This window comes from Triticum urartu, chromosome 1A (genome assembly GCF_056163025.1).
Source record: "Triticum urartu cultivar PI428250 chromosome 1A, HENAU_Tu73, whole genome shotgun sequence".
NCBI lineage: Eukaryota > Viridiplantae > Streptophyta > Magnoliopsida > Poales > Poaceae > Triticum > Triticum urartu.
The window spans coordinates 464,327,244-464,351,868 of NC_141873.1; positions in this window are offsets into that span (position 1 = coordinate 464,327,244).

A 24,625-nucleotide genomic window follows, 5' to 3' on the forward strand; every position below is an offset into this window, starting at 1 on the left:
GACAGTAGTGGCAAGTCGCGTCGCAACAAGCAGAAGCGTCGCATTAACGGCGACAATGCTGAGGATACGGCAGTTAATGCCGGATTCAGAGGCTCTAAATTCGGTCAGCGGAAAAAGCCATTCAAAGGGAATCCTAGGGGCCCATCCAGTTTGGACCGAATACTCGACCGCTTGTGCCAGATACATGGCACCCCCGAAAAGCCGGCCAATCACACCAACAGGGATTGTTGGGTGTTCAAGCAGGCAGGCAAGTTAAACCCCGAAAATGAAGACAAGGGGCTGCATAGCGATGACGACGAGGAGCCCCGGCCGCCGAACAACAGTGGACAGAAGGGTTTTCCCGCACAAGTGCGGACGGTGAACATGATATACGCAACCCACGTCCCCAAAAGGGAGCGGAAGCGCGCGTTAAGGGACATATACGCGGTAGAGCCAGTCGCCCCAAATTTCAATCCATGGTCCTCCTGCCCGATCACCTTTGATCGAAGGGACCATCCCACTAGCATCCGTCATGGCGGATTCGCCACATTGGTTCTAGACCCAATTATTGACGGATTTCATCTCACTAGAGTCCTTATGGATGGCGGCAGCAGCCTGAACCTGCTTTACCAGGATACAGTGCGGAAAATGGGCATAGATCCCTCGAGGATTAAGCCCACCAAAATGACCTTTAAAGGCGTAATACCAGGTGTAGAGGCCAACTGTACAGGCTCAGTCACACTTGAAGTGGTCTTCGGATCCCCGGATAATTTCCGAAGCGAGGAGTTAATCTTCGACATAGTCCCGTTTCGCAGTGGTTATCACGCACTGCTCGGGCGAACCGCATTCGCTAAGTTCAATGCAGTACCGCATTACGCATACCTTAAGCTCAATATGCCAGGCCCTCGAGGAGTAATTACGGTCAATGGAAACACCGAACGCTCCCTCCGAACGGAGGAGCACACAGCGGCCCTTGCAGCGGAAGTACAAAGCAGCCTCTCCAGGCAGTTCTCCAGTCCGGCCACTAAACGACCGGACACCGTCAAGCGCGCCCGGAGTAACCTACAACAAGACCGCCTGGCACGATCCAAGCAGGCGTAGCAATGCGGCCCCAACCCCAACCCTCGCAAAAAGGCGACGCTAGTACTTCGCGTACATAACTATGCTCTAGAGATACCATGGGCACAGGGGAAGGGGCACCATCACAGCACGCCCAAAACACGGCTTAAACCGTACCAGGGGCTGCCGATTTTTTAATTTTCTCTTACTTTCAGGACTTCATCCTTCGGCGGGCCTGTTCGGCAGTTCAATTGCCGCACAAACGATGCAAGAACCAGGGAAGCAGACAAGGCAAGCCGCACTAGGGAACTCCCAGGTGGTCTCTATCACGAGCAGTATACCCGTTCCGCATACTATTCTGCATCTTGCCCCTGGAACGGACATGTTAACTAGTCCAACCTTCCACTTATCGCATTACTTGTATCGTTCTGCCTTGATCGCACACCTTTTTAATAAACAATGCATAGCTTTTGTCTATTTTTGCATTACCTTTTTTCTTTATATATGTTCCTTAATGACATGTTGCACCTGTACACGTTGGTACGGCCAAAATACGCCAGGGGCTTTAGTACCCCTCAATATGGTGTGAGAAGTCCGAACACTTTAACAATTGCGGCATACCGAACTTATAGCATTATATGCATCGGCTCCGAATCATGTCTTGGGTCAATAGTTGGGTTTGCCCGGCTCCTATGTTTTGGTGCCTTACGTTCTGCTATATCGGCTAAGGTAGCACTAGGAGAACCACTGCGATTGTGCCCTAGTTGAGCTGGGTCGAGCACCTCAGTGGAGAAAGCTAAAACTGACTGTCATGATGAAGCGAGAGCTGGTCGCTGTTCGAGAGGTTTTTTCGAGTCCCTAAAGACTTATGCCGCTTAGGGCGAGGAGCCGGCTCTGTACGACCAAGGCGTGGATAGCGCCTCGAACTCGGTCTTCCGAATACCAGGGGCTTCGCTGAAATTTAAAATTATAGAATTCTATGGCTAAGTGAGAGTGTTCACGCATTATAGTCCGATTGCCTTGTTCGTTGGGCTGAGCGCCTCCCTCAAAGGACCCAAACATGGGAAAAAGAGTGCTCAGGTTTATCCCCGAACACCCCAGCACTAGCGGCACGGGGGCAGAAGCCGATGACTCGCCATCTCTCAGAATTGATAAAGAGCCGCACAGAAGGTAATATTTTAAATTCCAACACCATTGCTTAGCGCATATAAACAAGTTTTCAGCGCACAGGACAAAACAAGTAAGTTTCACTCAAAAATTACATCCCTAGAACATTCATCCGCTACAAGGCAGGCACCCTTCAGAACATCCTTATAGTAATTCTCGGGCTTGCGATGCTCTTTCCCCGGCGGTGGCTCGTCCTTCACAAGCTTCTCAGCATCCAGCTTGCCCCAGTGCACCTTAGCACGGGCAAGGGCCCTACGGGCACCCTCAATGCAGACGGAGCGCTTGATGACTTCGAGCCTTGGATAGGCCTCCACCAGCCGCCGCACCAGCCCGAAATAGCTCCCAGGCAGAGCCCCTCCAGGCCACAGCCGAACAATGAGGCCCTTCATGGCCTGTTCGGCCGCCTTGTGGAGCTCGACCAGTTGCTTCAGCTGGTCGCTCAGGGGCACAGGGTGTCCGGCCTCAGCGTACTGAGACCAGAACACCTTCTCCGTCGAGCTGCCCTCCTCGGCTCGATAGAATGCTGCGGCATCGGACACACTCCGGGGAAGATCTGCGAACGCTCCTAGAGAGCTCCGGATTCGGGTAAGTATCAAGTAACTCACGTTTATGTGTTTGCTTTGCATAAAGAATGCCTTACCCGCCGCTATCTTCTTCACCTCATCCAACTCCTGGAGGGTCTTCTGGGATTCGTCCTTGGCAGACTTGGCATTTTCAATAGCCACCGCGAGCTCGGACGCTCGCGTCTTTGAGTCAAGCTCCAAACTCTCATGTTTTTCCATGAGAGCCTGGAGCTCTTGCCGCACCTTGCCAACCTCGGCCTCACACTTCTCCCGCTCGGTGCGCTCCGTGGCCGCCCTCTTCTCGGCCTCGTCCAGCGCTTGCTTAAGGGTCACCACCTCAGACGTGGCCCCTACAATAGCCACGATAATCCTGTCATTTTTTGCAATTGCACCTTTTATATATATATATATATATATATATAAACAAGGTATTTCTTACCTTCATTGTCCTCGAGCTGCTTCTTGGCACGATCGAGCTCTTTCTCGGACCGCTCGAGGTTCTGCTTTAGCGTGTCCACTTCCGTAGTCAGTGCGGTGGATGCAAGCAGAGAAGCCTACATACGCATATTGACTCCTTTTTGTTAGACTCCTGCGAATTTTATTTGATCCTCTATTCGGCTTTTCTTCCCGAACGCCAAACAGAGCATCAGGGGCTACTGTCTATGCGGTAATATTATTTACACATTCTTTACTTACCTCAAATGCTGTCAAAAGGCTAGTACAAGCTTCAGTCAGTCCGCTCTTGGCGGACTGAACCTTCTGGACCACCGCACTCATAATGGTGCGGTGCCCCTCGTCGATGGAGGCGCCTTGGAGCGCCTCCAACAGATTGTCCGGCGCCTCCGTTTGGACGGAGATTACCGGCACGGCGGGCTTGCTCCTCTTGGAAGGAGGTCCCCCGCCGGACTCTGGAACCTTTGAAGGTTCCGGAGCGGTGTCCAGCCTAGGGCCGGACTTGGAGCCCTGGGGGGTTTCATCCCCTTTACTCCTGGAGTCCGGGAGGTCGCCTTGCGGCGCCTCCAGGACCACCTCCCCCCGGCTTGGAACCTATTGGGACAACACTTTGGTGTCGTCCGTAGGGCGGGGGGAGGAGGCCGTCGGAAGCGAGTTCACATCCGACGAGTCCAGTGAGCCGCTCGACGACACGTCGAGCCGGTCTTTGGGTGGGCTGCATAAACACATTCGACATAAGGGACAGCTGTGCAATAAACGAATACTATGAATTAATCTGGTATCCGGATACTTACGATTTTGCCAGGGGCTTGGCCCTGGGCGGCCACTCCTCTTCGCCGTCGTCGGCGTCGATGGAGCAGGCTGAAGGAAGGGTTCTCCCCTTCTTGGACCCTTCGGCCTCCCCCGTTGGGGCGGCCTTCCTTTTCTTCCCTTCCCTCGCTGGAGGGAGAGAGGACTCTTCTTCCTCCTCCTCGTCTTCGTGGGAGGAGTGCGTCTTGGATTCGTCGGATGATGAATCCGACACCTCCGGGCGTCGGGCACTCTTTCGAGTCCCCGTGGCCTTCTTCTTGACCTTCTTCTTCGGCACCACATAGGGTGCCGGAACCAGCAGCCTCGCCAAGCGAGCGTCCGCTGGGACTTCGGGCAAAGGAGCCGGACAGTTGATCTGTCCGGACTTCGCCTGCCAATCCTGTCAAAGGTAAGGGAGCTTAAATCCCGCACCGAGTTAAACTATGAAAAACTAGTGCCCTGTAAAAGGTACAAAAAACTTACCATGCTAGCGTGATGCTGCGCGCTGAATCCGCGATCCTCGGTAGCGGATGCGGGAGCCTCGGCGCCCTTGAAAAGCACCTTCCAGGCATCTTCGTACGTCATGTCGAAGAGCCTGCTCAGAGTTCGGTGCTGCGCCGGATTGAACTCCCACAGATTGAAGGCCCGTTGTTGACACGGGAGGCTCAGGCGTATGAGCATAACCTGGACTATGTTGACGAGCCTGAGCTGCTTGTTCACCAGGGATTGGATGCATGTTTGCAGTCCGGTCACCTCCTTTTTGCTGCCCCACGACAGGCCCATCTCTTTCTAGGACGTGAGCCGCGTTGGGGGTCCGGACCGGAACTCGGGGGCTGCGACCCACTTAGGGTCGCGCGGCTCGGTGATGTAAAACCACCCCGACTGCCACCCCTTCAGGGTCTCCACAAAGGAGCTCTCGAGCCATAGGACGTTGGCCATCTTGCCCACCATGGCGCCTCCGCACTCCGCCTAGTTGCCGCACACCACCTTCGGCTTGACGTTGAAAGTCTTGAGCCATAGGCCGAAATGGGGGCGGATGCAGATGAAAGCCTCGCACACGATGATAAACGCCGAGATGTTGAGGACGAAATTCGGGGCCAGATTGTGGAAATCCAGGCCATAGTAGAACATGATCCCCCGGACAAATGGATGGAGAGGGAAACCCAGTCCGCGGAGGAAATGGGGGAGGAACACCACCCTCTCATGGGGCCTAGGGGTAGGGATGAGCTGCCCCTCTTCGGGAAGCCGGTGCGCATTGTCGTTAGACAGGTATCCGGCCTTCCTTAGTTTTTTGATGTGCCCCTCCGTAACGGAGGAGGCCATCCACTTGCCTCCCGCTCCGGACATAGCTGGAGAAGGTTGAGATGGGGAGTGCGGACTTGGGCGCTGGAGCTCGAGTGCGCAAGAATGGATAGGTGAAGGAAGAAGAAGGCGTAGGTGAAAAGATGGATCCTTATCCCCTTATATGGGTGGACGCGACTACGCATCCCCACCAGCCCGGTAGAACTCGCTTATCTCCCAAGCGCCGTAATCAATGGCGCGGTTGGGTTACCCACGCCCGTATTGATGAGAATCCCGGAATAAGGGGACACGATCTCTGCTTTAACAAGACGTGCCAAGGAAACTGCCTCGCATAACGCGCTGAGATGGGACAGTAAAACGGTTCGAATAAAAGCTTGGCTGTGGTGTGATGTCACACTACGGAATACGTCAGTAGATTAGATTTGTGTAAATATTATTCTCTCTATGGCAATAAGTGGAAACTTATTTTGCAGAGCCGGACACTATCTTTGTGTTCAAAATCTTCTATGAAGTACTTGGAGGAGGAACCCGCTTTGCAATGCCGAAGACAATATGCGCGCCGGACTCGTCGTCATTGAAGCCTGGTTCAGGGGCCACTGAGGGAGTCTTGGATTAGGGGGTGTCCGGATGGCCGGACTATACCTTCAGCCGGACTCCTGGACTTTGAAGATACAAGATTGAAGACTTCGTCCCGTGTCCGGGAGGGACTTTCCTTGGCGTGGAAGGCAAGCTTGGCGATACGGATATGCAGATCTCCTACCATTGTAACCGACTCTATGTAACCCTAACCCTATCCGGTGTCTATATAAACCGGAGGGTTTTAGTCCATAGGACAACATACACATCAACAATCATACCATAGGCTAGCTTCTAGGGTTTTAGCCTCCTCGATCTCGTGGTAGATCTACTCTTGTACTACCCATATGATCAATATTAATCAAGCAGGACATAGGGTTTTACCTCCATCGAGAGGGCCCGAACCTGGGTAAAACTTCGTGTCCCTTGCCTCTGTTACCATCCGACCTAGACGCACAGTTCGGGACCCCCTACCCGAGATCCGCCGGTTTTGACACCGACACCCTTCTTTGCCACTCATCGTATTCTAGAAAGCCTGTCGGAGGCCGTTGCGGAGGCCATTCGTCATGCTGGCATAATGATGGAGCGGGTGAAGGCGGTGCACGAAAGCAGTCAGGCTACTTATGACGCCAGCACGGCTCTTCGAGCCAATGTCCAGGTAAGTCAACTTCCGACTGAACTTGCTCTTTTAGGATATGCTACACGAATGTTTTCCTTCGCGCAATCTTTCATTGTCTTGTACTTCGAGATTTTACACCCACTAGGTGCTTTGTCAACTTTTTTTACTCGGCCTGGACGGACCGGCCGAGTAGAATCCGAACCAGTGGGGGCACGCTAAGTGCACCCACTGGGTGTAGTCCCCGAGACCGCAGTCGACTGCTGGCAGTCGGTTGGGGTCTAAGCACTTCTTTCTCTCCCTTCTTTTTTGTACTTGGTCTGGGCGGACCAGCCGAGCAGAATCTGAACCAGTGGGGGCACGCTAAGTGCACCCACTGGGTGTAGTCCCCGAGACCACAGTCGACTGCTGGCAGTCGGTTGGGGTCTGAGTAGTCTTGAAGTTTTATTCACTCGGAAGTAAATAATCTTTGATCTTGTCGATTGATATGTCTCTTACTCACTGTAGAAATCTTGTTCACTTATCTCCAAGTTTGCCGAATTTGAGGAAAAGCAGAGGCAACTCAACCTTGACCTGGAGTTGGCTCAGCAGAACTTAAAGAAGGCTCAAGATGAAGTCGCTGGTACGGAAGGTAACGGCCTGTCGACTGCTTATCTTGACCATCCTTCAAGTTATCTCTTCATTCTTCTGTTTGATCCAAATGTGTATTTTACACAGAACATGAGGCTGACCCTGGAGAAGAAAGACTTGGACCTTGCAGCTGCGTAGAAGGAGGCTCAGGAGAAGACTGCCCTTGCTGACCAGAAACTGGCTTCGGTTGAAGCGCTGGAGGAGAAAATCAACAAGTTGAAGTCGTCTCTCACTGAATCCAATCGAGAGGCAACTCGACTGAAAAAAGATAAAGTGCCTCTGAACGACCAGCTGGAAAGCATGACTCATAGGAGGAACGATTTGGAGGCTTATCTGAAAGCTCTCGCCAAGAAACTCTTTCTTATGCTCGAAGGTACCCCCTTTTTACCTGAATGTTTTACTGTTTGCAAGTTAGTCCCGACCGGTCGACTCATTAACTCCTTGACTCTGCAGAATTCTGCCAAAACTTTGAAGAAGAGACTGGACGGATCAAGATGGGCTTGGACCCTATCTTTTCTCCAGTTGGCGACGATGCTGCCATGAATGTGCTTCGACTGGAATCCCGCGTCACCAGTGTTACAAGTTATCTTGCTCGTCTGAAGGTGGCCGTTTCACGCATCGACTCATCGCTCTGGCCAAGGGAAACTCTTCAGAATGATCTCGAGTCTCTGATGACTCAGCTCAATGAGGTCCTGGTCGAGTGCAGGAATGGAAGAAGTCCTCTGCCCAATGCAGTGCTGACGTGGCTTTGTCACTGGTCAGGGTCCACTGCAAAGGGGCTCAAGAACAGAAGCTGGCGGCGATCAAGGTCGCCAACACAAAAAGGCACGACTTCCAGTCCTTCATGCAGACTTTCATTTCTGCTGCCACTCAGATCGCTGACGGGATTGATTTGGACGAGTTAGTCGACCCTGCGAGTCCTCCTCCTGCCGAGTGAACAAACTTGATACGTGAACTTGCTTTAAATTTGCCTCAGAATGCCAAGTGGTTTTTGTAACCGTTAAACTCCTTCGGGCCTGATGCCCGAGTACTTTTATCTTCGTCCAAAAACTTTTGAGATTTTATCCGATCTTGGTTTATCTTCTGCATGTGCTTGCATTCGCCTTCAAGCGGAACTTATTCTTCATTCGGAATATTCTTTGAGATGCAACTCTGACGGAGATATCCCAGTCGATCTGCACCTCGTCATCCTTGCGGATAGGGATGGAACGCTCATTGTACTTGTGGCATAGCTCTGAGGATAGGTTTGCAATCGACCTGCACCTCGTCGTCCTTGCAGATAGGGATGGAGCGCACATTGTACTTGTGGCGCAGCTCTGAGGACAGGTTTGCAACCGACCTGCACCTCGTCCTCCTTGCGGATAGGGATGGAGCGCACATTGTACTTGTGGCGCAACTCTGAGGAGAGGTTTGCAATCGACCTACACCTCATCTTCCTTATGGATAGGGATGGAGCACATTGTACTTGTGGCGCAGCTCTGAGGAGAGGTTTGCAATCGACCTACACCACATCTTCTTTGCGGATAGGGATGGAGCGCACATTGTACTTGTGGTGCAGCTCTGCGAGGAGGATTGCAGTCGACCTGCACCTCGTCGTCCATGCGGATAGGGATGGAGCGCACATTTCTACTTGTGGTGCAGTTCCGCGGGGAGGATTGCAGTCGACCTGCACCTCGTCATCCTTGCGGATAGGGATGGTTTTTCAACTGAGGCGAGTACTAGACTGCAGCTAAGCCCCCGAGTGTGAGGTTTGCTCATCACTCGGTAGGACTTTTGAAACTTAGGCGAGCACTGGGCTGCAGCTAAGCCCCCGAGTGTGAGGTTTTCTCATCACTCGGTAGGATTTTGAAGCTTAGGCGAGCACTGGGCTGCATCTAAGCCTCCGAGTGTGAGGTTTGCTCATCACTCGGTAGGATTTTTGAAACTTAGGCGAGCACTGGGCTGCACCTAAGCCCCCGAGTGTGAGGTTTGCTCATCACTCAGTAGGATTTTTGAAACTTAGGCGAGCACTGGGCTGCAGCTAAGCCCCCGAGTGTGAGGTTTGCTCATCACTCGGTAAGATTTTGAAACTTAGGCGAGCATTGGGCCGCAACTAAGCCTCCGAGTGTGAGGTTTGCTCATCACTCGGTAGGATTTTTGAAACTTAGGCGAGCACTGGTCTGTAGCTAAGCCTCCAAGTGTGAGGTTTGCTCATCACTCGGTAGGATTTTTGAAACTTAGGCGAGCACTGGGCTGCAGCTAAGCCCCCGAGTGTGAGGTTTGCTCATCACTCGGTAGGATTTTTGAAACTTAGGCGAGTATTGGACTGCAGCTAAGCCCCCGGGTGAGAGGCTTGCTCATCACTCGGTAGGATTTTGTCAACTTTGGCGAGTACTGGACTGCAGCTAAGCCCCCGAGTGAGAGACTTTCTCATCACTCGATAGGATTTTTTCAACTTAGGCGAGTATTGGACTGTAGCTAAGCCCCCGAGTGAGAGACTTGCTCATCACTCGGTAGGAGTTTTTTCAACTTAGGCGAGCACTGGGCTGCAGCTAAGCCCCCGAGTGTGAGGTTTGCTCATCACTCGGTAGGATTTTTGAAACTTAGGCGAGTACTGGACTGCAGCTAAGCCCCTGAGTGAGAGACTTGCTCATCACTCGGTAGGATTTTTTCAACTTAGGCGAGTACTGGACTGCTGCTAAGCCCCCGAGTGAGAGGCTTGCTCATCACTCGGTAAGATTTTTTCAACCTAGGCGAGTACTGGACTGTAGCTAAGCCCCCGAGTGAGAGACTTGCTCATCACTCGGTAGGATTTTTTCAACTTAGGCGAGTACTGGACTGCAGCTAAGCCCCCGAGTGAGAGGCTTGCTCATCACTCGGTAAGATTTTTTTCAACCTAGGCGAGTACTGGACTGCAGCTAAGCCCCCTAGTGAGAGACTTGCTCATCACTCGGTAGGATCTTTTCAACTTAGACGAGTACTGGACTGCAGCTAAGCCCCCGAGTGAGAGGCTTGCTCATCACTCTGTAGGATTTTTTTTCAACTTAGGCGAAACGGATTCGCGGCTAAGCCACCGAGTGAGAGGCTTGCTCATCACTCGGTAGGATTTCTTAAACTTAGGTGAAACGGATTCGCAGCTAAGCCACTGACTGGGGGATTCGCAGCTAAGTCATTTTAGAAGACTGTAAAAACTCTTGTCTTTGATAAACAAACTACAAAGGTGCTTTTTATTACATCCCAATAGACTGAATGCTTAAATATAAAAGGGGCGGAGCAGCTCCGCATTCCAAGCTCGCGACTCGTCTTTCTTGTGCTCGACGTTGTAGAGGTGGTACACCCCATTGTGGAGCACTCTGGTTGTAACGCCCCATATGTAACCTGCCATATTTGTATTCCAACTCTTGCCATTTTCGGCACTAAGTTATGATATTTCCTCATTGTTGGGTTTTGTCTTCGTGTTGCTTTTGCCTTTGTCATGCATCTCATATCATGTCATCATGTGCATCGCATTTTGCCGTTGTCCGTTTTGCATTCCGGCGCTCCTATGTCCTCCGGTGTCCCCTTTTACCTCTTTTCGTGTGCGGGTGTTAAACGTTCTCGGATTGGACCGAGACTTGCCAAGCGGCCTTGGTTTACTACCGGTAGACCGCCTGTCGAGTTTCGTGCCATTTGGACTTCATTTGATACTCCAACGGTTAACTAAGGAACCGTAAAGGCCTGTGTGTGTTGCAGACCAACACCTCTCCAAAGTGGACCAAAACCCACCTAAACTCCCTCCATCATCTCGGTCGTTCGATCACGATCACGTGGCAGAAAACCATGCTCAATTTGGTGCCTCCTAGCTCCCTCTACCTATAAATATAGACCCCCCCCTCCGAAATTTCGGGCAAAACCCTAGTCTCCTTCCACCTCCCGCCGCCGGACGCTCCGCTTCAGGCCGGACACGTCCGCTCGCCGCCGCCCGACGAATCCCGATCTGCCACGTGTCCCATCGGCCGCCTCCCGCGCCGCCGGCCCGCCGAGCCCGGGTCAGCCCCCCGCGGCCCGTCTCCCACCGTCGCCGCCCGGACCGGCTCCTTCGCCGGGCCGCCCCGCGCCGCCTCAACCGCGTCGGTGCCGCCTCGCCCGCCTCGTTACTAGCCGCCGCTGCCACCTTCGCCGTGCGCCGCACCGCCCGGCTCCCTCGCTCGCGCCGTCGACCGCCGCACGCCTCCTCCTCCCGCCGCACCGCTCCGCCGGCGCCGTATCCAGCAGGTCCGGTGAGCTCCGACCACCGCTCATCTTCTCCGACAACTCCCCGATCAACCTTGGTTCGTGTGCCATCCGGATCTGGATCCGTAGCTACAGTGAACCCTAGGGTTGACTTCGTCCCAGTTTTCCATTATTTTTAGCATTTTTCATCATGCCATAACTTTGCATCCGTGGCTCCGTTTTGGGCGTGTAGCATGTCAAATTGTTCGTCTCGCTGTGTACTTCATTTCATTCCATTGCACCATGTTCATTTGAGCTCATCTTGATGCCCTAAATGTTGTTGCAAGAGTGCTATGCAATGTTAGTTTCAGATTCTTATCAGATATTGGACATTTGTCATTTTTGCCATGCTTAATGTGTGCCTCCTATGAACTTGAGCCCTACATGTGTTTTGAAGTATGCATTGCCATCTTTACATGGGTGTATGCCATGTATTTTTTTGATCTTTGTGGTGACTAGCACAACCATGCAAAGTAGCTCTCGTGATGTTGCTGATTTCAGGGACTTAGAAATCTTCTAAGTCTTTTTCCTGATAATATTTTTATGCCATGTATTCATGTTGCTACAGAGTGATCCATGCCACTTTTGAGCATGTTCAGTAAGGATCATTTTGAGATATTGTTGTGCTCTATCCATCCATGTATTTTTTTGCATTTATGGAGCACCCTATAATGACTCAATCTTGCTCTACTTTTGCTATAAAATGTTCCTGGCAGATTGTTTACATGTTATTCAATTTTGCCGAGGTTGTTGTAGTTGATCCGTGCATGCTATGAGAGTGTTCTTGCCATGGTTAGCTTATTCATCATGTCTACTTGCTGGGTGTATGATTATTTTGTCATGCAATGCCTTGTGGTGAGTGCTTCGAGCTCGCAAACATGCCTACTTAATTCTGTTTTGCCATGTTCCAGTTTTTCTGCTAAGTCTGAATATGTTAACGAAACTTGCTATGTTCACACGGTTGCCATTGTATTTTCTGATCCCTTTTGGCTCATGGTCAGTAAGGGACTTTTGTTGTATGCTTTGAGTAGCTTCATGCCATACCTTGATTTGCCATGATATGTTCCTGTAGCATGTTGTTATCTTGCTCTAAACATTGCTTCCTGATGTTAATTCCTGACATGTTGTTATTTTCACTAAGTCTGTGAATCTGTTATCTTTTGCACTTTTTCCATGCTTGTTTGAACCTTCTATTGTGTGAATTAGCCTTAGCTCAGTGTTCATATTTTGTCAAGCATCTTGAGTGGATCCCTGCCATGTGCTTTGTTGTTATGTTAGAGTGCAGTAGCTTGTTGTTCTTGATGCATTTAGATGGCCTCGTGCTGTTAATCGTAGCTTTGCGCCATTATTGTTTTGCTTGCCATTTGCAAACCGTGCATCCGATTTCGGTGATCTTTATATCGATTTCGACCAAAATCAAGTCATCTTTACAGTGGCAATCTTTGTTTTCCAAGTTGAGGCCTGGTTCAATCTTTCCTTTCCGAAACATGCATATGCATCGCATATCACATCCCGCATATCATGCCATGTTTTGCATCATGTTGCTTGTGCATTGCATCGTGGTTGATTGTGTATCCCTTTGCTTGTGTTCTTGCTTTGGGTAGAGCCGGAAGACGAGTACGTGATCAAGGAACCCGTTGAGTAGGCTTACGAGGATCAAGCTAACGTCAACTCGGAGAACTTTGCAGGCAAGATGATCATACCCTTGAAATCACTTCTATCTTTGCTTGCTAGATGCTCGCTCTTTTGCTATGCCTATTCTATGATACCTACCACATGCTTTATCATGCCTCCCATATTGCCATGTCAAACCTCTAACCCACCTTGTCCTAGCAAACCGTTGTTTGGCTATGTTACCGCTTTGCTCAGCCCCTCTTATAGCGTTGCTAGTTGCAGGTGAAGATTGGAGTTTGTTCCTTGTTGGAACATGTTTATTGTTGGGATATCTTTATTATATGTTGTTTACTTTAATGCACCTATATACTTGGTAAAGGGTGGAAGGCTCGGTCTTATGCCTGGCGTTTTGTTCCACTCTTGCCGCCCTAGTTTCCGTCATACCGGTGTTATGTTCCTTGATTTTGCGTTCCTTACACGGTTGGGTTATAATGGGAAACCCTTGACTATTCGCCTTGAATAAAACTCCTCCAGCAAGGTCGAACCTTGGTTTTACCATTTGCCACCTAGCCTCTTTTCCCTTGGGTTCCGCGGACTCAAGGGTCATCTTTATTTTAAACCCCCGGGCCAGTGCTCCTCTAAGTGTTGGTCCAACCTAGAGCACCGTGCGGGGCCGTCCCTTGGCAACTTGGGTTACGTTGGCTCCCGTACGCTTAGCTTATCTGGTGTGCCCTGAGAACAAGATATGTGCAGCTCCTATCGGGATTTGTTGGCACAGCGGGTGGTCTTGCTGGACTTGTTTTACCATTGTCGAGATGTCTTGTAACCGGGATTCCGAGTCTGATCGGGTTGTCTTGGGAGAAGGAATATCCTTCGTTGATAGTGAGAGCTTGTTATGGGCTAAGTTGGGACACCCCTGCAGGTATTTGAACTTTCAAAGCCGTGCCTGCGGTTATGGGCAGATGGGAATTTGTTAATGTCCGGTTGTAGAAAACCTGAAACTTAACTTAATTAAAATGAATCGACAGAGTGTGTGGCCGTGATGGTCTCTTTTCGGCGGAGTCCGGGAAGAGAACACGGTCTCGTGTTGTGCTTGAACGTAGGTTGTTCTAGGATCACTTCTTGATCATAGTTTCTCGACCGTGCCTTGCCTTCTATTCTCGCTCTCATCTGCGTATGTTAGCCACCATATATGCTAGTGCTTGCTGCAGCTCCACCTCATACCTTTCCCTACCTATAAGCTTAAATAGTCTTGATCGCGAGGGTGTGAGATTGCTGAGTCCCCGTGACTCACAGATTACTTCAAAACCAGATGCAGGGACCGATGATACCGTTCCAGGAGATGCGACTGAGCTCAAGTGGGAGTTCGATGAGGACTCGGGACGATACTACGTTTCCTTTCCAGACGATCAGTAGTGGAGCCCAGTTGGGGCGATCGGGGACATTATGCATTTGGGGTTGTTTTTATTTTGGTTCTGTAGTCGGACCTTTATTGTATCTAGATGATTGTAATGATATATTTATGCTATTGTGTGACATGGCGATTGTAAGCCAACTATGTATCTCTTTTGTTATTCAGTACATGGGATGTGTAGAGATTACCCCTCTTGCGACATTGCCTACAATGCGGTTATGCCTCTAAGTCGTTCTCCGACACGTGGGAGATATAGCCGCATCGTGGGTGTTACAAGTTGGTAATCAGAGCCTTCCCCGACTTAGGAGCCCCCTGCTTGATCGAATCATTAGCGTTGTTGAGTCTAGAAAAATGTTTTCAGTCTTATAGGATTATATATATCGGAGAGTAGGATTCTTTTTACTCCTCAATCCCTTCGTCGCTCTGGTGAGGCATCCTGACGTAGAGTTTTGACTCTTCTCTTCTCAAATTTCACTAAAAAAAATTTAGGATCACGCGGGTATCTTGGAATCGTTCCGATGGTTTTGTGACGATAACATTGTTCTTGGTGCCTCCTGACATTTAGGGGTTGTGGCAGTGTCCCGGGGAGTTGAGTTCCGAGGTGTTGTCGTCACAATTTTATCGTTGCAGTTCTGGAATACCTGAGTTTTGCCGACATCGAAAATCTCTTTTATGCAGTTGTTGGTGAGATAACCTCGACGCCACCCAGTACTTGGGCGGGAGTTCGAGAGTATTGCCATAACTCGTATAACGGATGTTTTTCAAAGGTTGAGGTAAATGATTTCCGAAGGTTTCTTGGTTATGTGTTGAAGGATGGATACAGCTGGATGTAGGATTTGCTAGATTTGGGTGAGATATTGTGCTTCCCCTGTATCCCCAACACTTGATTGCATAACCGGGAAAATTTCAGGAGTTTCATAGGTGGGAATTCTTGTAGCTCTAGTATTTCTTCCACGAATATTTGGTTTGTGATTGGGTAATCATCACCAAGTATTTGTTCTTGTCCGTACCTTGTTGTTTTATTCATCTACCTCTATCTAAGTGGCTTCTCAATTTATGGAAGTGTGACCATTTAATTTGGAATGCATTCGTTCATTCCTGTTCGAATGTTAAGACTATATGTTGCAATTTCAATCCATTTGATTCAGCTTGAATATATGTCTGTCAAGATGCGAACGGATGTCACCCTCTTCAGGATGGCTCCTCCAGCGCGTCAGAATCCTGAACCACCGCCGCCACCACCTCCACCTCCGGAGGCATGGCAAGCTGTGATGGCCGCTACCAACGCCAACACGCAGCTGACCATGCAACTCTTGCAAGAGCGCAACCAAGGAAATCAAGGCCATGGCAACAATCAGAATCAGTTTGCTACACTCAACCAGTTCCTCGCAAACCAACCAAAGACCTTCAGTAACGGTGTCGAGGCAACAGACGCTGATGATTGGCTCGTGGATATCTGCAAACATTTCGAGTGCAGCAACGTTAGGCCTGAGGACTTTTTCAAGTTTGCCTCGTTCCAACTCAAAGACCAAGCTGCTGAGTGGTAGTAATACAAAGATTCCAGAGGAGGTCATGTGTTTTTGAGAGCAAGCGTGAGGAGTTCTGCAATCTGAAGCAAGGCAGCTTGTCTGTTTACCAGTACAACATCATGTTCCAGAAGCTCGCTCGTTTCGCTAAGCAAGACGTCCCTGGTGAGAAGAGCATGATTTGTCAGTTCAGAGGTGGCCTCAGAGAAGATCTGCAACTAGCTCTCGTGCTTTTTGAGCCGAAGAAGTACGATGAGTTTTACAACATGGCACTGAAACAAGAGACTGCTTAGCTGAAGTGCAATGCTTCCAATAAACGAGTCAGGGATGCAACTCCTTCTTCCTCAACTCAAGTGGTAACTAAGCAGCAAAAGTATTGGTTGCCTCCTCATCCGTTCCGTCAGCCTTATCAGCAGAAGAGCAAAGGTGGCAATGGATCTTCCCACCCACCCAACCCAGGCTTTCAGAACAACGCTTCGTCTCATGCTCCAAGATCAAGTGCTCCGTATCACCGTCCGCTCTCGGAGGCCATGTGCAACAAGTGTCAGCAGAAGGGTCACTATGCCAACAAATGCTTCAATCAGAGGTGTCTTCCTCCTCCTCCTATGAGATCTGCCAACACCGCAGTGGTCAAGCATAATCCCAAGTTTGCAAAGGTCAACATGACGAACGCAGCTCAGGCAGAGGACTCGTCACATGTGATCATGGGTAACTTTCCAGTTAACTCTACTCCTGCAAAAGTCCTTTTTGATACTGGTGCATCGCATTGTTTCATGTCAAGATCATGTGTTTCAAAGCATGACTTCGTTTCAGAAATGTTGGGTAAACCTATGGGAGTGGTTTCTCCGGCCAAGTCTATGAGGGCTTCCACGATGGTCCCGGATGTTACTATCACGATGGGCGACTATAAGTTTCTGTCTTCTCCAATGGTCCTTGGTGACTCGGATATTGATCTTATTCTCGGAATGGACTGGCTTTCTAAGCACAAGGCTCAGCTTGATTGTGCTGCCAGGCAGATTCAATTGACACATTCGTCTGAGGATGTAATCGTCTTTGCCACTCGTGATGATACCATTCAAATGTTTTCTCTCAATGAGAAGGGCGAGTTGGATACCATCTCTCAGATTCCAGTCGTTTGTGAATATCAAGACGTCTTTCCAGAAGAGCTTCCAGGAATGCCTCCTCACCGGCCAGTTGAATTCATCATCGATCTTGTGCCTGGCACGGAACCTGTGTGCAAACATCCTTACAAGCTTGGACCTGAAGAGTTGAAGGAGCTGAAGAAACAACTCAATATTCAAGAGCGTATGGGTCTCATCCGACCAAGTTCTTCTCCATGGGGTTGTGGTGTTCTTTTTGTTGGGGAACATAGTAATTTCAAAAAAATTCCTACGCACACGCAAGATCATGGTGATGCATAGCAACGAGAGAGGAGAGTGTTGTCTACGTACCCTCGTAGACCGGAAGCGGAAGCGTTAGCACAACGCGGTTGATGTAGTCATACGTCTTCACAGCCCGACCGATCAAGCACCGAAACTACGGCACCTCCGAGTTCTAGCACACGTTCAGCTCGATCACGATCCCCGGACTCCGATCCAGCAAAGTGTCGGGGAAGAGTTCCGTCAGCACAATGGCGTGGTGACGATCTTGATGTTCTACCGTCGCAGGGCTTCGCCTAAGCACCGCGACAATATTATCGAGGATTATGGTGGAGGGGGGCACCGCACACGGTTAAGAGAACGATCACGAAGATCAACTTGTGTGTCTAGAGGTGCCCCCCTGCCCCTGTATATAAAGGAGCAAGGGGGGAGGCCGGCCGGCCCTTGAGGCGCGCCAAGGAGGGGGGAGTCCTCCTCCTAGTAGGAGTAGGACTCCCCTTTCCTAGTCCAACTAGGAAGAGGGAAGGAGAGAGGAAAGAGAGGGAGAGGGAGAGGGAAAGAGGGGCCACGCCCCCCTCCCCTAGTCCAATTCGGACTCCCCAAGGGAGGGGGTGCGCCACCTCTTGGGCTGCTGCCCCCTCTCTCCCCTCAGGCCCACTAAGGCCCAATACTTCCTCGGAGGGTTCCGGTAACCCTTCCGGCACTCTGGTTTTCTCCGAAGTCACTCAAAACACTTCCGGTGTCCGAATATAGCCGTCCAATATATCAATCTTTATGTCTCGACCATTTCAAGACTCCTCGTCATGTCCATGATCATATCCGGGACTCCATGAGGCATGGTTCGCAAGCATCAACTGATTCATAATCAAGAGATTCCAAAAGCCCATCAGCATGGATTTTCTTCATGCGCTTTACACCAATATGACCTAAACGGCAGTGCCACAAATAAATTGCACCATCATTATTAACTTTGCATCTTTTGGTTTCAATATTATGAATATGTGTATCACTACGATCGAGATCCAACGAACCATTTTCATTGGGTGTGTAACCATATAAGGTTTTATTCATGTAAACAGAACAACAATTTATTCTCTTACTTAAATGAATAATCATATTACAATAAACATGATCAAATCATATTCATTCTCAACGCAAACACCAAATAACACTTATTTAGGTTCAACACTAATCCCAAAAGTATAGGGAGTGTGCGATGATGATCATATCAATCTTGGAACCACTTCCAACACACATCGTCACTTCACCCTTAACTAGTCTATGTTCATTCTGCAACTCCCGTTTCGAGTTACTACTCTTAGCAACTGAACCAGTATCAAATACCGAGGGTTTGCTACGAACACTAGTAAAATACACATCAATAATCTGTATATCAAATATACCTTTGTTCACTTTGCCATCCTTCTTATCCTCCAAATACTTGGGGCAGTTCCGCTTCTAGTGACCAGTCCCTTTGCAGTAGAAGCACTTAGTCTCAGGCTTAGGACCAGACTTGGGCTTCTTCACTTGAGCAGCAACTTGCTTGCCGTTCTTCTTGAAGTTCCCCTTCTTCCCTTTACCCTTTTCTTGAAACTAGTGGTCTTGTCTACCATCAACACTTGATATTTTTCTTGATTTCTACCTTCGTCGATTTCACCATTACGAAGAGCTTGGGAATCGTTTCCGTTATCCCTTACATATCATAGTTGTCGGGCGGTAGGTGCGACATATGCCAATGGGTGGCTTATCATTGTGGGAGCCAGTAAGACATCGCCGGTGCCTGGAAACGGGATAAGGCGAAGGCATGCACGCCGGCGGATCTTACCCAGCTTCGGGGCTCTCCGTGGAGATAACACCCCTACTGCTGCTCTGCGGGGTCTCCGAATGATCACTAGATGAACGAGTAGCTACACAATGCTCCTTGAGCTGATTGGTGTGAGGGGGGAAGAAGGGCACGGCTAGCTTGCTTCCTCTCCTTGTGTGGTGTCTAAGACTAGCAGGGGGTCGAACCCTTTGCATGGGTGCTCCGGGGGGTTTATATAGGCCCACCCCCCGGGGGTACAATGGTAATCCGACTGGGCGCGGGGCCCAGCCGTCTGTGACTGCGCTCGCCGGCTTCAGCGCCGGCTGCTGGGGCCCGCCGACTGGTGGGTCCCGCCGGCTGCCGGCCCCTTGGTCGACAGGCAGGCCCCACCGTCGAGGGCCTGGTCGGCGGCTGGTTACTGTGGCTTCATCTTGGTGACGTGGGCTTCGTCGTGGTAGGCGCGGCTACAGTGCCGCCGCCCGTCAGGCGATCGCTGTAGCCTCATCGCGTCTTGTCTCCTTAATGGGGCGTCTTCTTCGAGGGAGGCGGCAAGCCGGCTGCGGGGAGCCGGCTTTGTCGTGGGCCGACTGGTTGGAGGCGTGGCCGCCTTCGGGCATCTCCCTGCCCGAAGGGGCCCACCATCTGTGGGCCACGCTGGCGGCCCGTCGTGGGTGACACCAAGGTCAACATGGCAACAGTGCCGCGCCGGACGGGTCATGCCTACTCCGTACGGCGCACTGTGCCAGGCGTGCTCCGGATTCGGGGGTGGCAGGCTTCACTGTAGCCACGCCCTGTCGCACCACCGTTAGGTGGGTGCAAACTTTGAGGGTACCCGCTTTATGGGAGCCGGCTTCTTGGAGTCGGCCTTCTCATGGCCGGCCTCCCGAAGTCGGCCCTCCCGTGGCGTTCTTTATGAGGGCCAAAGTCGGGCCGCCTTCTGAAAGCCGGTCTGGATGGCTGCCAGCAAGGGGAAGGCGGCTCCATGTCTTGGATTCTCGAGAGCCGAACGGGCTCGCAATTTTTTCAGAAGGGCAAGGGGAAGCCGGCTAGGCTACCCATGGCTATTTACTCCAGCAGTAGTCCCCGAAGCTGATCGAGCCTCGAGGCGGACAGAGGGACGAGAAGCTTGGTCAGCTTCCTATCCTGAAGAGCCGGCTTTGCTTGTGCACGCCGACTTCAGAGAGCTCCGGTTCTCGCAGGCGGGGACGCGGAACACGTGGCGAGGAAATCCTGCCAACGCACGCGCGCGCCGGGACGTTGCCGCAGGCCCGGGCCCGCCACTCGCAGGCCTCGGTCCGAGCGCGGATCTTCCATGGCCCACATGGGCCGCTTGCCTTCCCGCGGTGGTTTTTATTCCACCATCATGGCACAGTAATCGCGGGACGTGGGGCAGTGGGCACGATCGATCCTCACGCTTCCCCACGCCACGCCTCCTCGGTCCCGCCATGCGAGCCTATAAGTAGGGGGAGGAGGGGGAGCGACAGAGGTTCGCACGCTCTCTCTCGCTCCGCCCCCTCTCGTCCTTGCTTCTTCCTCTCGTTGCCGCCGCAGCCTCCCGTCTCAGCGCCGCCGCGCCTCCACATCGCCTCGCTCCCATGGCGTTGTCAAGCTCGTGGGACGGCTCCAACGTCCATGAGGATCACGTGGAGTTCCTCCGCCAGACTCGGCGCCTGCCCGACTCCAACCTCGTGCGGGTCCGTCTGGCGCCGAAGACGGAGATCTCGCCAGCGCCGGAGGAGGGCGAGCAGGTCGTCTTCCGCTCGCACTTCCTGCGCGGCTTCGGCCTTCCGGCGAGCGGATTTCTGTGCTCCTTCCTCGAGTTCTACAACCTCCAGCCGCATCACCTCACGCCCAATGCGGTGATGCTGCTGTCGGCCTTCGTCTCCCTCTGCGAAGGCTTCTTGGGGCTGCTCCCCACGCTGGAGCTCTGGGGAGAGTTCTTCCAGAGCAAACTCGGCACCGTCGTCGCAGGCGTGCCCGCCCCCTGCGGGGCCTTCATCGCCATGAGGAGGGCGAGCGAGAACAACCCGTTCCCGCCCATCCCCCTGATCCAGTTGGTGAAGATCTGGAAGAAATCATATTTCTACGTGAAGAACATCGCCGAGCAAGGAGACCATGTCAACCTGCCGGCTTACGTAGCCGGCCCGCCGGCTGGGAGGCAGCCCTCGTGGAGTTTTCGGTCCCGGTCACTGTCTCAGGCCGGGAACGCCGCCGTCTCCCGGCTTCGGGTGATGATCCAGTCAGAGGGCCTGAACGGGGCCGACTTGGTGGCCGCCTTCGTGGAGCGCCGGATATCTCCTCTCCAGAGCCGGCCCCACATGATGTGCCAGATGAGCGGCCGCTTCGACCCAAGCCGGCTGAGCACCAGGGAGATGCCTCATGCGGAGGTATCGTATATGGTAAACTATATCTCAAATTGCAAGCTCGCCGAAGACTGGCGATACGGCAAGGCGCCGTATTCTCGCGCCAACCCTCCGCCCGTGGTAAGTTTTTCTTCTCTTTCTCCTTTTCAAGGGTAGCCGGCTTTATGATGGCCGGCTTCTAATCAGTCGGTCCTTCTTAGCAGATCCCCCTTCTCCCGCCGACGACCGGGACAGCGGGGATAGAACGACAGTATGCCCCTGACCGTACGGCGGACGACCTCAATGATCCGGACTTGGGGGCGGCCGCCATGGAAGACGCTGTAGTGGGGGACGACGCCGAGCCCGGGGGCACAAGGCTCACCGCCAGCTTCGAGGACTGGCCGGATGATTTCGAAGCCGAAGTCGCCTCGCGTCGCTAGCCGGCGGCCGACCATCAGGGCGCGGGCTCGTCTATCGCGCCGGCTACCGGCGGCGGCGCACAGAAGCGCCGGGCCGCTTCAGGCCTCTTCGGCAGTCGGCCGAAGAAGTCCAAAGCCTCTACCGCGGCGACCAAGCGAGACGAGGCGGCTGCGAAAGCGGCCCGCTTCCGCAAGGTGGTGAAACAGCCTCAGGCGGTCTCTGGTAAGTCTTCAATTGCCTTGCCGCATGCTCTTCATCATTCTCTTCTTGTTCGAGCATTCCTCTTAATTTCTTCCGCTTGCTGGACAGGGCGCCGCTGTCTCTTGAGCATGGTCCGGGCGGCTCCGTAGTTGGGCCGGCTGGAGGTTCCTCAAGCTCCCGCCGCGTGGACCCCCACGCCGACCTCAGGGAGGCCACAGAGCGGAACGCCCGTGAAGCGCGGGAGGAGCGCGAGGCGGCGGAGAAGGCGGCCGCCCAGGCGGCGAGGAAGCAGGCCGACGCGGCAGCCAAGGCCCAGACGGAGGCAGCAACTGCGGAGTTGGAGGCGGAAGGTTCGCGCAACCAGCCTCCGCTGCTCGCCATTCCCGTCCGAGCCGTGGCCCCCGACACCCCCTTGCCCTTGGCGGAGGAGATCGTCCAAGACCCGCCGCTGATGGAGAGGGGGGAAGACCCCGTGGCCTTTGCGAGGAGAGCGCCGCCAGCAGCGCCAACCAGAGCGGGCCAAGGCGGCCAATCGTCAGCGGCGCCAGAGGGGCCGACCGGGGGTGAGCCGGAGAACAGAGCCGGCCTCGAGGTACAGCCGGTGACGGGCCGGCGCGCGGGGGGGGGGGAGGCGCTGCTCCACCGGAGTTGCGCCGAGTCACGGGCGCAGGCCAGTCGGTGGAAGATCTGGAGGCGGCCAGCACTGCCATGTCTGAGTGGACTCCCAGCGGAGGGACTGGCGAGCTGAACATGGCGGCTCAAGGGGTCCGGAGCCGGCTGCAAGCTCAGGCCGCCCTGCTGCAACAGTTCACCCAGGAGTTCCTGTCGACGCGAGCCACCATCCGGGTGAGTCTTTCATTCTTTGCCGCTTTTGATTTCTTGATTTCTTCCGTGGGGGCGCGTCACCGCACCCATTGGGTGTAGTCCCCGAGATTCGGGCCGACTGCTGCGCAGTCGGGTCGGATCTTTCTCGACGGCTACCTTACTTTGCTTTTTGTCTGAACTTTCAGGAATATCACAACCTCCGTGCTGCCGCCTTCAACTCCCAGGCTCGGGAGTTGAGCCGGAGGACCGACGACCTGGCCGACAGCCGAAGTAAGTACCCGATCTTGTCTATCTCCTGTGGGGGCGCGTCAGCGCACCCACTGGGTGTAGTCCCCGAGATTCGGGCCGACTGCTGAGGAGTCGGGTCGAATCTTTCTTGGCGACTCTTACCTTATTGGTTTTTTCTTTTTCTTTGTCTTTAGGGGCCAACGCCGACTTGAGGAAGGAACTCGGCGAAGCGAAGGCCGCCCTTCATACCAAGGAGGCCGAGTACGCCGCCTTGGTCCAGGAACGGGATCGCCTAGCCAAGAAGCTGGCCGACCAAGAGGAGAGCCACAAGGCGGCCCTGCAGGCGGCGCAGGATAGCGAAGCCGCCTTGAAGGCAGAGTATGAGACCGAGGCGGCGAGCTGGGCTGAGACCCAGGGAGCCCTGGATGAAGGCTTCGGCCGGATCGAGGATTTGATCGACGGTAAGCCGCCTTACTCGCCCCTCCCCTGCCCCTTGCCGCCTGGGTTTTTGGCTTATCTTGAGTTGCTGCTTGTTTTTTGGTGCAGACTACTTCCCCGGCTACTCCGCCTTCGCCGCCCAAAGCATTGAGGCCCATCGCGAGGCGCGCCGTCAGGCGGGGGCCAACATCGCGCCGGATGCGAACCGGACGCTTGAGGAGCAGCTCTTGGCTGTTCAGGCGCAGTTGCAGCCGGCTCATCGGATGCTTCGCCATTTACAACGTGTCGGGGCGCAAGTGTTGGCCGCCCTCTGGCCCGCCGAGACGATCCCCCACACCCCAAGCCGAACTGCCGACTGGCTAGAGGTCGCAGTCGGTCGCTTTGAAGTTTGGAAGGCGTCAGCGGCCCACCTCGGAGCCGGGCGGGCGTTGGAGTTTTTTCGGGCTTGGTACCCAGGGCTGAGCCTGGACCAGCTGCGCTCTTGGCGGATGGAGGCCGATGCGGAGCTGGAGGAGGTGAGGCCGGCTATCGCCCAGCGAGCTTCGACGATCGCCGAGTGCACCGACATCAGCGTTTTCGCACCCGAAATCGATGACGACGGTGTTGCTCAGCCGGAGGAGTGGTTCGGGCTGAACCCGGCGGTGGGCGAGGACTCGGCGGAGGAGCTTGCCTCTAGCGACGAGGGCGAGGATGACGAAGAGGAGGACAGCGAAGACGTCGAGCCAGCTGGTGGAACAACCGGCCGACCTCAGGCCGACCGTGCCTCCAGCAACGAGGCGCGTGGAAGCGCGCCCCCTGCGGGAGGCGGCGACCAAGACGAAGTTCGCCAGCCGGCCGCTCCTTCAGCTGGCACGACCGTCTCCGCCAACCAGTCCGGCTCGTCGGTCGCTCCGCCGGCTTGACCTGTCGTCTTTATCTTTCCTGCTTGTTGTCTTTTGAACAATCTTCATTAAGTTTTCGCAGTTGCACCCACTGGGGGTGTATCCAAACTATGTTGAATGCTGGCCTCTCGGAGGTCTTTTATGTAAATATTATTGTGTGCATGTTTGGTTTCCATTCGCGTATGCTTT